Source organism: Babylonia areolata, chromosome 30 (assembly GCF_041734735.1).
Source record: "Babylonia areolata isolate BAREFJ2019XMU chromosome 30, ASM4173473v1, whole genome shotgun sequence".
Lineage (NCBI taxonomy): Eukaryota > Metazoa > Mollusca > Gastropoda > Neogastropoda > Buccinidae > Babylonia > Babylonia areolata.
The window spans coordinates 22,832,222-22,844,721 of NC_134905.1; the positions used below are offsets into that span (position 1 = coordinate 22,832,222).

A 12,500-nucleotide genomic window follows, 5' to 3' on the forward strand; every position below is an offset into this window, starting at 1 on the left:
TCTCCCTCTCTCTCACCCTTCGTCGATACATATCTAGATAAACCGTTTTTGTTGTTGCAAAACTTTTCTCATGCAGATATGTATATATTGGTTAGCTGTACTTTTTTTTTTCCTCTCATACATATTTTTTTGTTTACCTTTTTCTTTTTTTTTTTTTCTTTTTTTACTTTTTTTCTTTTTCTTTTTTCTTTTTTTTTTCTTTTTTACTTCTTCAAGAACAGTGCATATTCAGTTCTTTATCACTGACATTCGTCATCCTTCCTCTCTCTCCTCTCTCTGTCTCTGTGTCTGTCTCTCTCTCTCTCCGTCTCTCTGTTTCTCTCTGTCTCTCTCTGTCTCTCATTTGTCTCTCTCTCTGTTTCTCTCCCCCCCCTCTCTCTCTCTTTGTCTCTGTATCTTCTCTCTCTGTTTCTCTCCCCCCCCTCTCTCTTTGTCTCTGTATCTTCTCTCTCTGTTTCTCTCCCCCCTCTCTCTCTCTCTCTCTTTGTCTCTGTATCTTCTCTCTCTGTTTCTCTCCCCCCTCTCTCTCTCTTTGTCTCTGTATCTTCTCTCTCTGTTTCTCTCCCCCCCTCTCTCTCTCTCTCTCTTTGTCTCTGTTTCTTCTCTCTCTGTTTCTCTCCCCCCCTCTCTCTCTTTGTCTCTGTATCTTCTCTCTCTGTTTCTCTCCCCCCTCTCTCTCTCTTTGTCTCTGTATCTTCTCTCTCTGTTTCTCTCCCCCCCTCTCTCTCTCTCTCTCTTTGTCTCTGTATCTTCTCTCTGTTTCTCTCCCCCCTCTCTCTCTCTCTTTGTCTCTGTATCTTCTCTCTCTGTTTCTCTCCCCCCCTCTCTCTCTCTTTGTCTCTGTATCTTCTCTCTCTGTTTCTCTCCCCCCTCTCTCTCTCTTTGTCTCTGTATCTTCTCTCTCTGTTTATCTCCCCCCTCTCTCTCCCTCTCTTTGTCTGTATCTTCTCTCTCTGTTTCTCTCCCCCCTCTCTCTCTCTCTTTGTCTCTGTATCTTCTCTCTCTGTTTCTCCCCCCCCCCCTCTCTCTCTCTCTCTTTGTCTCTGTATCTTCTCTCTCTGTTTCTCTCCCCCCCCTCTCTCTCTGTCTGTGTATCTTCTCTCTCTGTTTCTCTCCCCCCCCTCTCTCTCTGTCTGTGTATCTTCTCTCTCTGTTTCTCCCCCCCCTCTCTCTCTGTCTGTGTATCTTCTGTCTCTGTTTCTCTCCCCCCCCTCTCTCTCTCTCTCTCTTTGTCTCTGTATCTTCTCTCTCTGTTTCTCCCCCCCTCTCTCTCTTTGTCTCTCTTTGTCTCTGTATCTTCTCTCTCTCTCTCTCTCTCTCTCTCTCTCTCTCTCTCTCTCTCTCTGTTTGTCTCTGTATCTTCTCTCTCTGTTTCTCTCCCCCCCTCTCTCTCTTTGTCTCTCTTTGTCTCTGTATCTTCTCTCTCTGTTTCTCTCCCCCCTCTCTCTCTCTTTGTCTCTGTATCTTCTCTCTCTGTTTATCTCCCCCCTCTCTCTCCCTCTCTTTGTCTGTATCTTCTCTCTCTGTTTCTCTCCCCCCTCTCTCTCTCTCTCTTTGTCTCTGTATCTTCTCTCTCTGTTTCTCTCCCCCCCCCTCTCTCTCTCTCTCTCTCTCTCTCTCTCTCTCTGTTTGTCTCTGTATCTTCTCTCTCTGTTTCTCCCCCCCTCTCTCTCTGTCTGTGTATCTTCTCTCTCTGTTTCTCTCCCCCCCCCTCTCTCTCTCTCTCTCTTTGTCTCTGTATCTTCTCTATCTGTTTCTCTCCCCCCCCTCTCTCTCTGTCTGTGTATCTTCTCTCTCTGTTTCTCCCCCCCCTCTCTCTCTGTCTGTGTATCTTCTCTCTCTGTTTCTCCCCCCCCTCTCTCTCTGTCTGTGTATCTTCTGTCTCTGTTTCTCTCCCCCCCCTCTCTCTCTCTCTCTCTTTGTCTCTGTATCTTCTCTCTCTGTTTCTCCCCCCCCTCTCTCTCTCTTTGTCTCTGTATCTTCTCTCTCTGTTTCTCCCCCCCTCTCTCTCTCTCTTTGTCTCTGTATCTTCTCTCTCTGTTTCTCTGCCCCCTCTCTCTCTCTCTGTCTCTGTATCTTCTCTCTCTGTTTCTCTCCCCCCTCTCTCCTCTCTGTCTCTGTATCTTCTCTCTCTGTTTCTCTGCCCTCTCTCTCTCTCTCTGTCTCTGTATCTTCTCTCTCTGTTTCTCTCCCCCCTCTCTCTCTCTCTGTCTCTGTATCTTCTCTCTCTGTTTCTCTCCCCCCTCTCTCCTCTCTGTCTCTGTATCTTCTCTCTCTGTTTCTCTCCCCCCTCTCTCTCTCTTTGTCTCTGTATCTTCTCTCTCTGTTTCTCTCCCCCCCTTTCTCTCTCTCTTTGTCTCTGTATCTTCTCTCTCTGTTTCTCTCCCCCCCCTCTCTCTCTCTTTGTCTCTGTATCTTCTCTCTCTGTTTCTCTCCCCCCCCCTCTCTCTCTCTTTGTCTCTGTATCTTCTCTCTCTGTTTCTCTCCCCTCTCTCTCTCTCTCTTTGTCTCTGTATCTTCTCTCTCTGTTTCTCTCCCCCTCTCTCTCTCTTTGTCTCTGTATCTTCTCTCTCTGTTTCTCTCCCTCCCCCTCTCTCTCTCTTTGTCTCTGTATCTTCTCTCTCTGTTTCTCTCCCCCCCCTCTCTCTCTCTTTGTCTCTGTATCTTCTCTCTCTCTGTTTCTCTCCCTCCCCCTCTCTCTCTCTTTGTCTCTGTATCTTCTCTCTCTGTTTCTCTCTCCCCCCCTCTCTCTCTCTCTTAGTCTCTGTATCTTCTCTCTCTGTTTATCTCCCTCCCCCTCTCTCTCTCTTTGTCTCTGTATCTTCTCTCTCTGTTTCTCTCCCCCCTTCAGTTTTTGCCAGGCTTACAAGAAATATTTATGTTATTGTTTGCAGATGATATTGTCTTGCTGTCATCGTCACCAGCAGGTTTACAAAATCAATTAGATAATCTTAACAAAGCATCTAAATCTCTTGGACTGACAGTAAATTTGAATAAAACAAAAATAATGGTTTGCAGAAAGGGTGGCCATCTGTCTAAAGCAGAAAAATGGTATTTCGATGGAGACGAAATTGGAGTTGTAAACAATTATAAATATCTGGGTTTTATGCTGTCTACCAAGTTATCTTTCATTTCTGCACTTGAAGAGTTCGCTGGCAGGGCAAAAGGGAGGGTGGTTGAAATTATGAGAACAATGTGGAGTCTTGGCAATATGGACAGAACCGTGTTTTTTAAACTCTTTGATGCGCAGATAAAACCTATGCTATTATACGCATCTGAAATGTGGGGAATAATGCGCTTCAAAGCAGTTGAGTCTGTCCACTTGTTTGCTTGTAACAGATTTTTGAGTGTCAGTCCCAAAACCCCAAATGTAATTTATTTATGGTGATCTTGGTCGATATCCATTATACAATGATAGTTGCATCAGTACTTTGCGATACTGGTTTAAGCTAAATCAAATGTCTCTATCGAGAATCCCGAAACAGGCGTACCTAATGAGCGTAAATAAGATGACATACAATGCTGATATGTCTTCGAGAAACTGGGCAGATGGACTGAAACATTGCTTAGACATTTATGGGTTTTCAGAAGTTTGGATAAATGGCGGGGTTGGGGATGTAAATGTTTTTCTTAAAATATTCAAACAACGCATGATAGATGGCTTTAAACAGGATTGGGCAAGCAAACTCAACGGAAGTAATCGTTATGAAACATATAGGTCATTCAAATCCTTATTACAACCTGAAAAATACTTATCTGATCTTACCATCAGTAAATTTAGATCGGCTTTCATTAAGTTCCGTTTTGGTATAAATGAACTAAAAATAAATCAGCGTTATTGTGATGTTTTGAAAAACTGCCCATGTGGTGGTAGAATAGAGAACGAACTACATGTACTAACAGCTTGTCCATTATATGATGATATTAGAAGGAAATATTTGCTCAAGCATATGCAACATATTAGAAATCTGTCATTATCATTTCTGCTGCAAAACGAAAGTTGTAATGTGACCAGAGATGTTGCAATGTTTGTTTTTTATGCATTAAGACTGAGAGAAGAGTACTTTCAGCCCTAGCCTTGTGCTTTTCATTTAGTTTACTTGTTCTCAGTGAGCTCACTGTGTATTATGTGGATTGTTTTCGTTCTTCCTATTTTATTTTAGTTAAGCTGTGTGTGCAACATGTGCACCCAAAATGTATACAGGTCGGTGACCTTACATTAAAATTCTTGAGTTCTTGCGTTCTCCCCCCCTCTCTCTCTCTTTGTCTCTGTATCTTCTCTCTCTGTTTCTCTCCCCCCCTCTCTCTCTCTCTCTTTGTCTCTGTATCTTCTCTCTCTGTTTCTCTCCCCCCCCTCTCTCTCTCTTTGTCTCTGTATCTTCTCTCTCTGTTTCTCTCCCCCCCCTATCTCTAATTCTCTGTATCTTCTCTCTCTGTTTCTCTCCCCCCCCCTCTCTCTCTCTCTCTTTGTCTCTGTATCTTCTCTCTCTGTTTATCTCCCCCCTCTCTCTCTCTCTCTTTGTCTGTATCTTCTCTCTCTGTTTCTCTCCCTCCCCCTCTCTCTCTCTTTGTCTCTGTATCTTCTCTCTCTGTTTCTCTCCCCCCCCTCTCTCTCTCTCTTTGTCTCTGTATCTTCTCTCTCTGTTTCTCTCCCTCCCCTCTCTCTCTCTTTGTCTCTGTATCTTCTCTCTCTGTTTCTCTCCCCCCCCCTCTCTCTTTGTCTCTGTATCTTCTCTCTCTGTTTCTCCCCCCCCCCTCTCTCTCTTTGTCTCTGTATCTTCTCTCTCTGTTTCTCTCCCCCCTCTCTCTCTTTGTCTCTGTATCTTCTCTCTCTGTTTCTCTCCCCCCTCTCTCTCTCTTTGTCTCTGTATCTTCTCTCTCTGTTTCTCTCCCCCCCTCTCTCTCTCTCTCTCTCTTTGTCTCTGTATCTTCTCTCTCTGTTTCTCTCCCCCCTCTCTCTCTCTCTTTGTCTTTGTATCTTCTCTCTCTGTTTCTCTCCCCCCCTCTCTCTCTCTCTAATTCTCTGTATCTTCTCTCTCTGTTTCTCCCCCCCCTCTCTCTCTCTCTCTCTTTGTCTGTATCTTCTCTCTCTGTTTCTCCCCCCACTCTCTCTCTTTGTCTCTGTATCTTCTCTCTCTGTTTCTCTCCCCCCCCTCTCTCTCTCTTTGTCTCTGTATCTTCTCTCTCTGTTTCTCTCCCCCCCTCTCTCTCTCTCTCTCTTTGTCTCTGTATCTTCTCTCTCTGTTTCTCCCCCCCCCCCCTCTCTCTCTGTCTGTGTATCTTCTCTCTCTGTTTCTCTCCCCCCCTCTCTCTCTCTTTGTCTCTGTATCTCTCTGTTTCTCTCCCCCCCTCTCTCTCTCTTTGTCTCTGTATCTTCTCTCTCTGTTTCTCTCCCCCCCCCTCTCTCTCTCTTTGTCTCTGTATCTTCTCTCTCTGTTTCTCTCCCCCCCCTCTCTCTCTTGTCTCTCTTTGTCTCTGTATCTTCTCTCTCTGTTTCTCTCCCCCCCCTCTCTCTCTCTTTGTCTCTGTATCTTCTCTCTCTGTTTCTCTCCCCCCCTCTCTCTCTCTCTTTGTCTCTGTATCTTCTCTCTCTGTTTCTCCCCCCCCCTCTCTCTCTCTCTCTTTGTCTGTGTATCTTCTCTCTCTGTTTCTCTCCCCCCCCCTCTCTCTCTCTCTCTCTCTGTATCTTCTCTCTCTGTTTCTCTCCCCCCCCCCTCTCTCTCTCTCTTTGTCTCTGTATCTTCTCTCTCTGTTTCTCTCCCCCCTCTCTCTCTCTTTGTCTCTGTATCTTCTCTCTCTGTTTCTCTCCCCCCACCCCTCTCTCTCTCTTTGTCTCTGTATCTTCTCTCTCTGTTTCTCTCCCCCCCCCCTCTCTCTCTCTCTTTGTCTCTGTATCTTCTCTCTCTGTTTCTCTCCCCCCCCTCTCTCTCTCTCTCTCTTTGTCTCTGTATCTTCTCTCTCTGTTTCTCCCCCCCCCCCTCTCTCTCTCTTTCTCTCTGTATCTTCTCTCTCTGTTTCTCTCCCCCCTCTCTCTCTCTCTTTCTCTCTGTATCTTCTCTCTCTGTTTCTCTCGCCGCCCTCTCTCTGTTTGTCTCTTTATCTTCTCTCTCTGTTTCCCCCCCCCTCTCTCTCTCTTTCTCTCTGTATCTTCTCTCTCTGTTTCCCCCCCCCCTCTCTCTCTTTGTCTCTGTATCTTCTCTCTCTGTTTCCCCCCCTCTCTCTCTCTTTCTCTCTGTATCTTCTCTCTCTGTTTCTCTCCCCCCCTCTCTCTCTCTCTCTTTGTCTCTGTATCTTCTCTCTCTGTTTCTCTCCCCCCCCCTCTCTCTCTTTGTCTCTGTATCTTCTCTCTCTGTTTCTCTCCCCCCCCCTCTCTCTCTCTCTTTGTCTCTGTATCTTCTCTCTCTGTTTCTCTCTCCCCTCTCTCTCTCTCTTTGTCTCTGTATCTTCTCTCTCTGTTTCTCTCCCCCCCCTCTCTCTCTCTCTTTGTCTCTGTATCTTCTCTCTCTGTTTCTCTCCCCCCTCTCTCTCTCTCTCTCTCTCTGTGTATCTTCTCTCTCTGTTTCTTCCCCCCCCCCCCTCTCTCTCTCTCTCTCTCTCTCTGTATCTTCTCTCTCTGTTTCTCTCCCCCCCCTCTCTCTCTCTCTCTCTGTGTATCTTCTCTCTCCGTTTCTCTCCCCCCCCCCTCTCTCTCTCTGTATCTTCTCTCTCTGTTTCTCCCCCCCTCTCTCTCTCTCTCTCTTTGTCTCTGTATCTTCTCTCTCTGTTTCTCTCCCCCCCCCTCTCTCTCTCTTTGTCTCTGTATCTTCTCTCTCTGTTTCTCTCCCCCCCTCTCTCTCTCTCTTTGTCTCTGTATCTTCTCTCTCTGTTTCTCTCCCCCCCTCTCTCTCTTTGTATCTGTATCTTCTCTCTCTGTTTCTCTCCCCCCCTCTCTCTCTCTCTCTTTGTCTCTGTATCTTCTCTCTCTGTTTCTCCCCCCCTCTCTCTCTCTTTGTCTCTGTATCTTCTCTCTCTGTTTCTCTCCCCCCCCCCTCTCTCTCTCTCTTTGTCTCTGTATCTTCTCTCTCTGTTTCTCTCCCCCCCTCTCTCTCTCTCTCTTTGTCTCTGTATCTTCTCTCTCTGTTTCTCTCCCCCCCCCCCTCTCTCTCTCTCTCTCTGTCTCTGTATCTTCTCTCTCTGTTTCTCTCCCCCCCCCTCTCTCTCTCTGTCTCTGTATCTTCTCTCTCTGTTTCTCTCCCCCCCCCTCTCTCTCTCTTTGTCTCTGTATCTTCTCTCTCTGTTTCTCTCCCCCCCCCCTCTATCTCTCTTTGTCTCTGTATCTTCTCTCTCTGTTTCTCTCCCCCCCTTTCTCTCTTTGTCTCTGTATCTTCTCTCTCTGTTTCTCTCCCCCCCTCTCTCTCTCTCTTTGTATCTGTATCTTCTCTCTCTGTTTCTGTCCTCTCTTTGTCTCTCTTTGTCTCTGTCTGTCTGTCTCTCTCCTCTCTCTGTCTGTCTGTCTGTCTGTCTCTCTCTCTCTCTCTCTTTGTGTCTGTTTCTGTCTCTCTGTCTCCCTCTGTCTCTGTCTCTCTCATTATCTGTCTCTGTACTACAATATGATCTGTAATGTACTACAATATGATTTGATACCTAATTATGTTTATGTATACGTATGCATACATATCTGTATGTACATGTAGACATATGCATGCATGTGGGTATATGTGCAAATATGCATATGCATAAGGGTGTGTGTGTTTGGGGATGAGTGTGTGCATATGTGTGTGATTGGGGGGTGTGAGTGTGTGACAGTGTTCCCTTCATTATATTGTTTATGATGATGATGGTCCGTTGATTAGTATTATAATTAGTAGTAGTAGTAGTAGTAGTAGTTGTAGTAGTTGTAGTAGTAGTGGTAGTGGTAGTATTTATTATTGTTATTATTGTTGTGTCTTATCGTTACTGTTTTTGTTGTCACAAGGACAGATTGGAAGACTAGGCAATGCCTAAAATCTTTATCCTTGAGTAATAAAGTTTTTGAATCTTGAATCTTGAATCTCTGTCTGTCTGTCTATCTGTTTGTCTGTCTGTCTCTGTCTCTCTCTCCTCTCTCTCTCTCTCTCTATCTCTGTCTTTCTCATTCTCTGTCTCTCTGTCTGTCTGTGTGTTTCTCTCTGTGTGTCTCTCTCTGTCTCTGTCTCTCTTTCTCTCTCCTCTCTCTGTCTTTCTCTGTTTCTCTGTCTCCCTATGTCTCTGTCTCTCTCATTCTCTGTCTCTGTCTGTCTCCCCTCTCTCTCTCTCTGTCTCTCTCCTCTCTCTGTCTTTCTCTCTCTCTCTGTCTCCCTCTGTCTCTGTCTCTCTCATTCTCTGTCTCTCTGTCTGTCTGTCTGTGTGTCTGTGTGTGTGTCTCTGTCTCTGTCTGTCTGTGTGTGTCTCTGTCTGTCTGTCTGTCTGTCTGTCCCTTTCTCTCTGTCTCTCACTCTCTCTCTCTCTCTCTGATATAATCTGATCTAATCATTATTTGTGCATGTACTTATGTCGTTCTTTTTTTTTTCGTTTTGGTGACTCAGTTTGAAATTTATTCATATAATGTTATGCCTTTGTATTGAGGTTTTTTTTCCCCCTTTTCATGAGGGACAGGATGTGAAAAAGCCATTTGTGCTTTTTTTCCCCCTCAACAAAAAAGGTTCTCTCTCTCTCTCTCTCTCTCTCTCTCTCTCTCTCTCTCTCTCTCTCTCTCTCTCTCTCTCTCTGTTAACTTCGAGATGTGTTAACCTGTACTGAAATGGGTCAAAGGCCTAATCAATAGATATGTCAAGACTCAAGACTCTGTGTGTGTGTGTGTGTGTCTCTCTCTCTGAAAATGATGTTTTAAAGCATTGTCCTTTTTGCCAAGGTGAACTAGTAGATGAATACCATTTGTTGTTTGTTTGTTCTGTATATATTGATTTACGGACAAAATTTCTTCAAGACTGTTTAAATATGTCTCAGTACACTTCTTCGATTAAACAATAAGCAGAGAAATTGCCATGTATCAAGATTTATTTTCCATGCGATCAAAAGAAGAAATCATATACTCAGAGCTAATTAAGTAGAATTAATGTCAAGTCCATGAACATTATAATATTGTGTCATGATTTCAAGTGTTATAATACCCCTTCCCATGCCCACCCCCAGTCCCTTGGTTTTGAATTGTGGTCCATGGCCAAAGTCCATTAAAACATTTTCGTTCGTTCGTTCGTTAGTTCGTTCTCTCTCTCTCTCTCTGTCTCTCTGTCTCTCTGTCTCTCTCTCTCTCTCTCTCTCTCTCTCTCTCTCTCTCTCTCTCTCTCTTTCTCTCTCTCTTCTACAGGTTAAGTTAGTACGTATTTTACATTTTGTTGTGGTTGAGTGATCACCATATTGTGTACTTTTGACCTCTTTCTAGGGGCCGGAGGCCTGGAGATTAAAGTTTTGTTCTTGTTCTTGTTCTCTCTCTCTCTCTCTCTCTCTCTCTCTCTCTCTCTCCACCATCTCCTCCCCCCCCACCCCTCGGTCCCAACCACTCCCCACGCGCCCTCCACCCCCCCCTCCTACCCCCCCCCCGTCCCTCCCCCCCCCCCCCCCCCCCCCCCCAGCGGGTCTCCCAAGCGGAGACGCCAACGCTTATATCGGTGCAAGTCTTGTCATTTCATTGCACATTTCCACCTCGAAGCAGTAGCAATACGCCCCCCCCCCCCCCCACACACACACACACACCCCTCTTCCCTTTCAACCCCTCCCCCACCCCCATCACACCCACCCCTAACTCTCCATGCTTTTTACCACCACCCCCCTCCCTGCCCCCATTCTGTTCCACCCACCCACCCACCCACATACACTCATCACACCGTCCACTCCCCCTTTCTTCTACACACTTTTCAGCCCCCGTTCACACGCTGTTTTCTCCCTTGCTTTTGCCCCCACAGACGGCCCATTTGTAAGGGTTTGGAGAAAAAAAAATTACAAAAAATACAAAATACAGAGTAAGGAAATGAAACTTTCAGAACTGGTTTATTACTTGTTGAGCTTTTACATATAAAAAGAATCAAATTTATCATCTTATTTTTTTTTTTACAGTTTTGCCATATGTAGAAAATAATGCCAATTTTTCACCCCGAATCACCATACCCATGCTCGCTTTCTGTATTAAATTCGCTTTCTTCTTCGTCATCATCCACCTCTTCAATGTCCGACCCTTCAGTTTGTAGCATTTCAAGTACTTTGGCAACCCTAAAACGTTGCCTTCGCTGCCTTGTTCGCTTCAAAACATTCTGAGAAGAGCACGCTTTGCTAACAGGCTGGCACGCGAGCAGTTTCAGTTTCAGTTTCAGTAGCTCAAGGAGGCGTCACTGCGTTCGGACAAATCCATATACGCTACACCACATCTGCCAAGCAGATGCCTGACCAGCAGCGTAACCCAACGCGCTTAGTCAGGCCTTGAGGAGGAAAAAAAAAAAAAAGGAGGTGAAAAAATGATATATAAGCAAATAGATGTAAAACATGAAGACACACATTCACATATACACCCACTCATGCATAACAGATATGCACCAAACATGCAGTTTCACAGATATGAAAGCACAGTCAAATACATATAAACGTACATGAGCTCCAACACACACACACACACACACACACACACACACACACATTACCCAACACCTCCTCTACCCCCCTCCTCCACACACTCATTTCTAGTCTACGTATCACAGCTTCCACGGCACACACACACACACACACACACACACAAAGATATATATATATATATATATATATATATATATATATATATATATATATATATATATATATATATATATATATATACGTTCCAATATCCTGTTGCTCCCACGCGAGCAGACGACCGGTCAGTGACTTGGTCAGCGTGTGTGCGAGACGGGCCACACATGGCAGGCTGGCCAATCACACCATTCGATTGTGGAGTGGAGTGGCCCAGAATAGCGCACTCTGCTTGGCTAATCACAAAATCACGTGTATAGCACGTGATGGATTTTGATTTTTTTGAAAATGCTATTTCATTCGTCGTGAATACATTTTATGTAGCATTCCTTCGTCTGGAGAGAGAGCTAGCTAGAAATCAAGTTGACACTCTTCATTCTTCCTGTTCAGTTGTCGTCGGACTGGTGTTCCCACAATAGAAAGACGACCCCCGACAATCCCCCCCCCCCCGCCCCACCCCACCCCCCAGCCCCCCCGCGACCCCGACCCCACCCCCACCAACCCTTACCCCCCTCCTCCTCTACCTCCCACTCCCCACTCTCCGCACCCCCACCCCCCCACCCCCACCCCCCGCACCCCTCCGCTGCAGCCCCCCCTCAGACGGAATAGATTACCATGAATATTGAATATACGCACCCGAAAGTAACGAAATCGAGGAATTCACAACGTTGTTTTTTTTTGTTGCTGTTGTTGTTGTTGTTGTTGTTGTTGCTGCTGTTTGTTTCTTTTTTGTTGTTGTTGTTGTTTTTGTCAGTTTCTTCACCGTGAAAGGTAAAAATAATAATAATAATAATAATAATAATAATAATAATAATAATAATAATAATAAAATGAATAAATAAAAAAAAGAAAAAAAAAAGAGGACAGACGTTTTAAAAAAAATTTTTTTTTATCAGGAATGATCTGTGGGACATAAAAGGCGTTGATCAAGTAGTTTTTTTTTTTTTCTTCTTCTTCTTTTTTTCTTTCTTTGTGTGTGTGTGTGTGTGTGTGACTTTGTGTGGGGGGGGGGGTATGTGTGTGTGTGTGGGGGGGGGGGGGGTGGATGTATGTATTTGTGTGTGTGTGTGTGTGTGTGTGTGTGCGTGTGTGTGTGTGTGTGTGTGTGTGTGTGTGTGTGTGTGTGTGTGTGTGTGTGTGTGACAGTTTCTTCATCGTGAAAGGGAAAAAAAAAAAAAAAAAAAAAAAAAAAAAAAAGAGGATATGCATGCCATGCTTTTCAGATATGATCGTGGGACATTGAAATAATCGGGCGTTGAGTTCGAAGCAGGTCTTTTTGTTTGTTATTGGTTTGTCTGTTTGTTTCTTTCTTTCTTTCTTTCTTTCTTTGCGAAGAGTACAATGCGTGCATTGTATAATGTGTGAAGTGCAAAAGAAATCCAATGCAGTTTGTGTGTATGTGTGTGTGTGTGTTTGTGTGTGTGTGTGTGTGTGTGTGTATCTGCGCCATTTCAATGAGCTAGTGTGTCTTTTTTAAAGGAAGTGTCTGGGTTTGTTCCAATATACCTTTTGTTTACCTGTGCGCTAGCTGAATAGGTAGCGTAAGCAGCACTGACTTGAAACTGTGTACCTTGTGTAATGGAGAGAGTTACCACTCTTTACTATTTGTTAATCATTGGTGATAGCTACATAACGAAGCTACACAACTGAAGAGGGTATTATTGGTGATAGCTACATAACTGAGGAGGGTTATATTGGTGATAGCTACATAAGTGGGGAGGGCATCATTGGTGATAGCTACATAACTGTGATAGCTACATAACTGA

At 44.8% G+C, this 12,500-nt stretch overlaps 1 protein-coding gene across 1 annotated transcript in view; it reads right to left on the minus strand.

Moving 5' to 3' along the window:
* LOC143275535 (cytochrome P450 3A24-like) overlaps window positions 1–12,500 on the minus strand; it is a 46,160-nt gene that overhangs the window by 20,795 nt on the left and 12,865 nt on the right. The gene's annotated exons all lie outside the window — the stretch shown is intronic.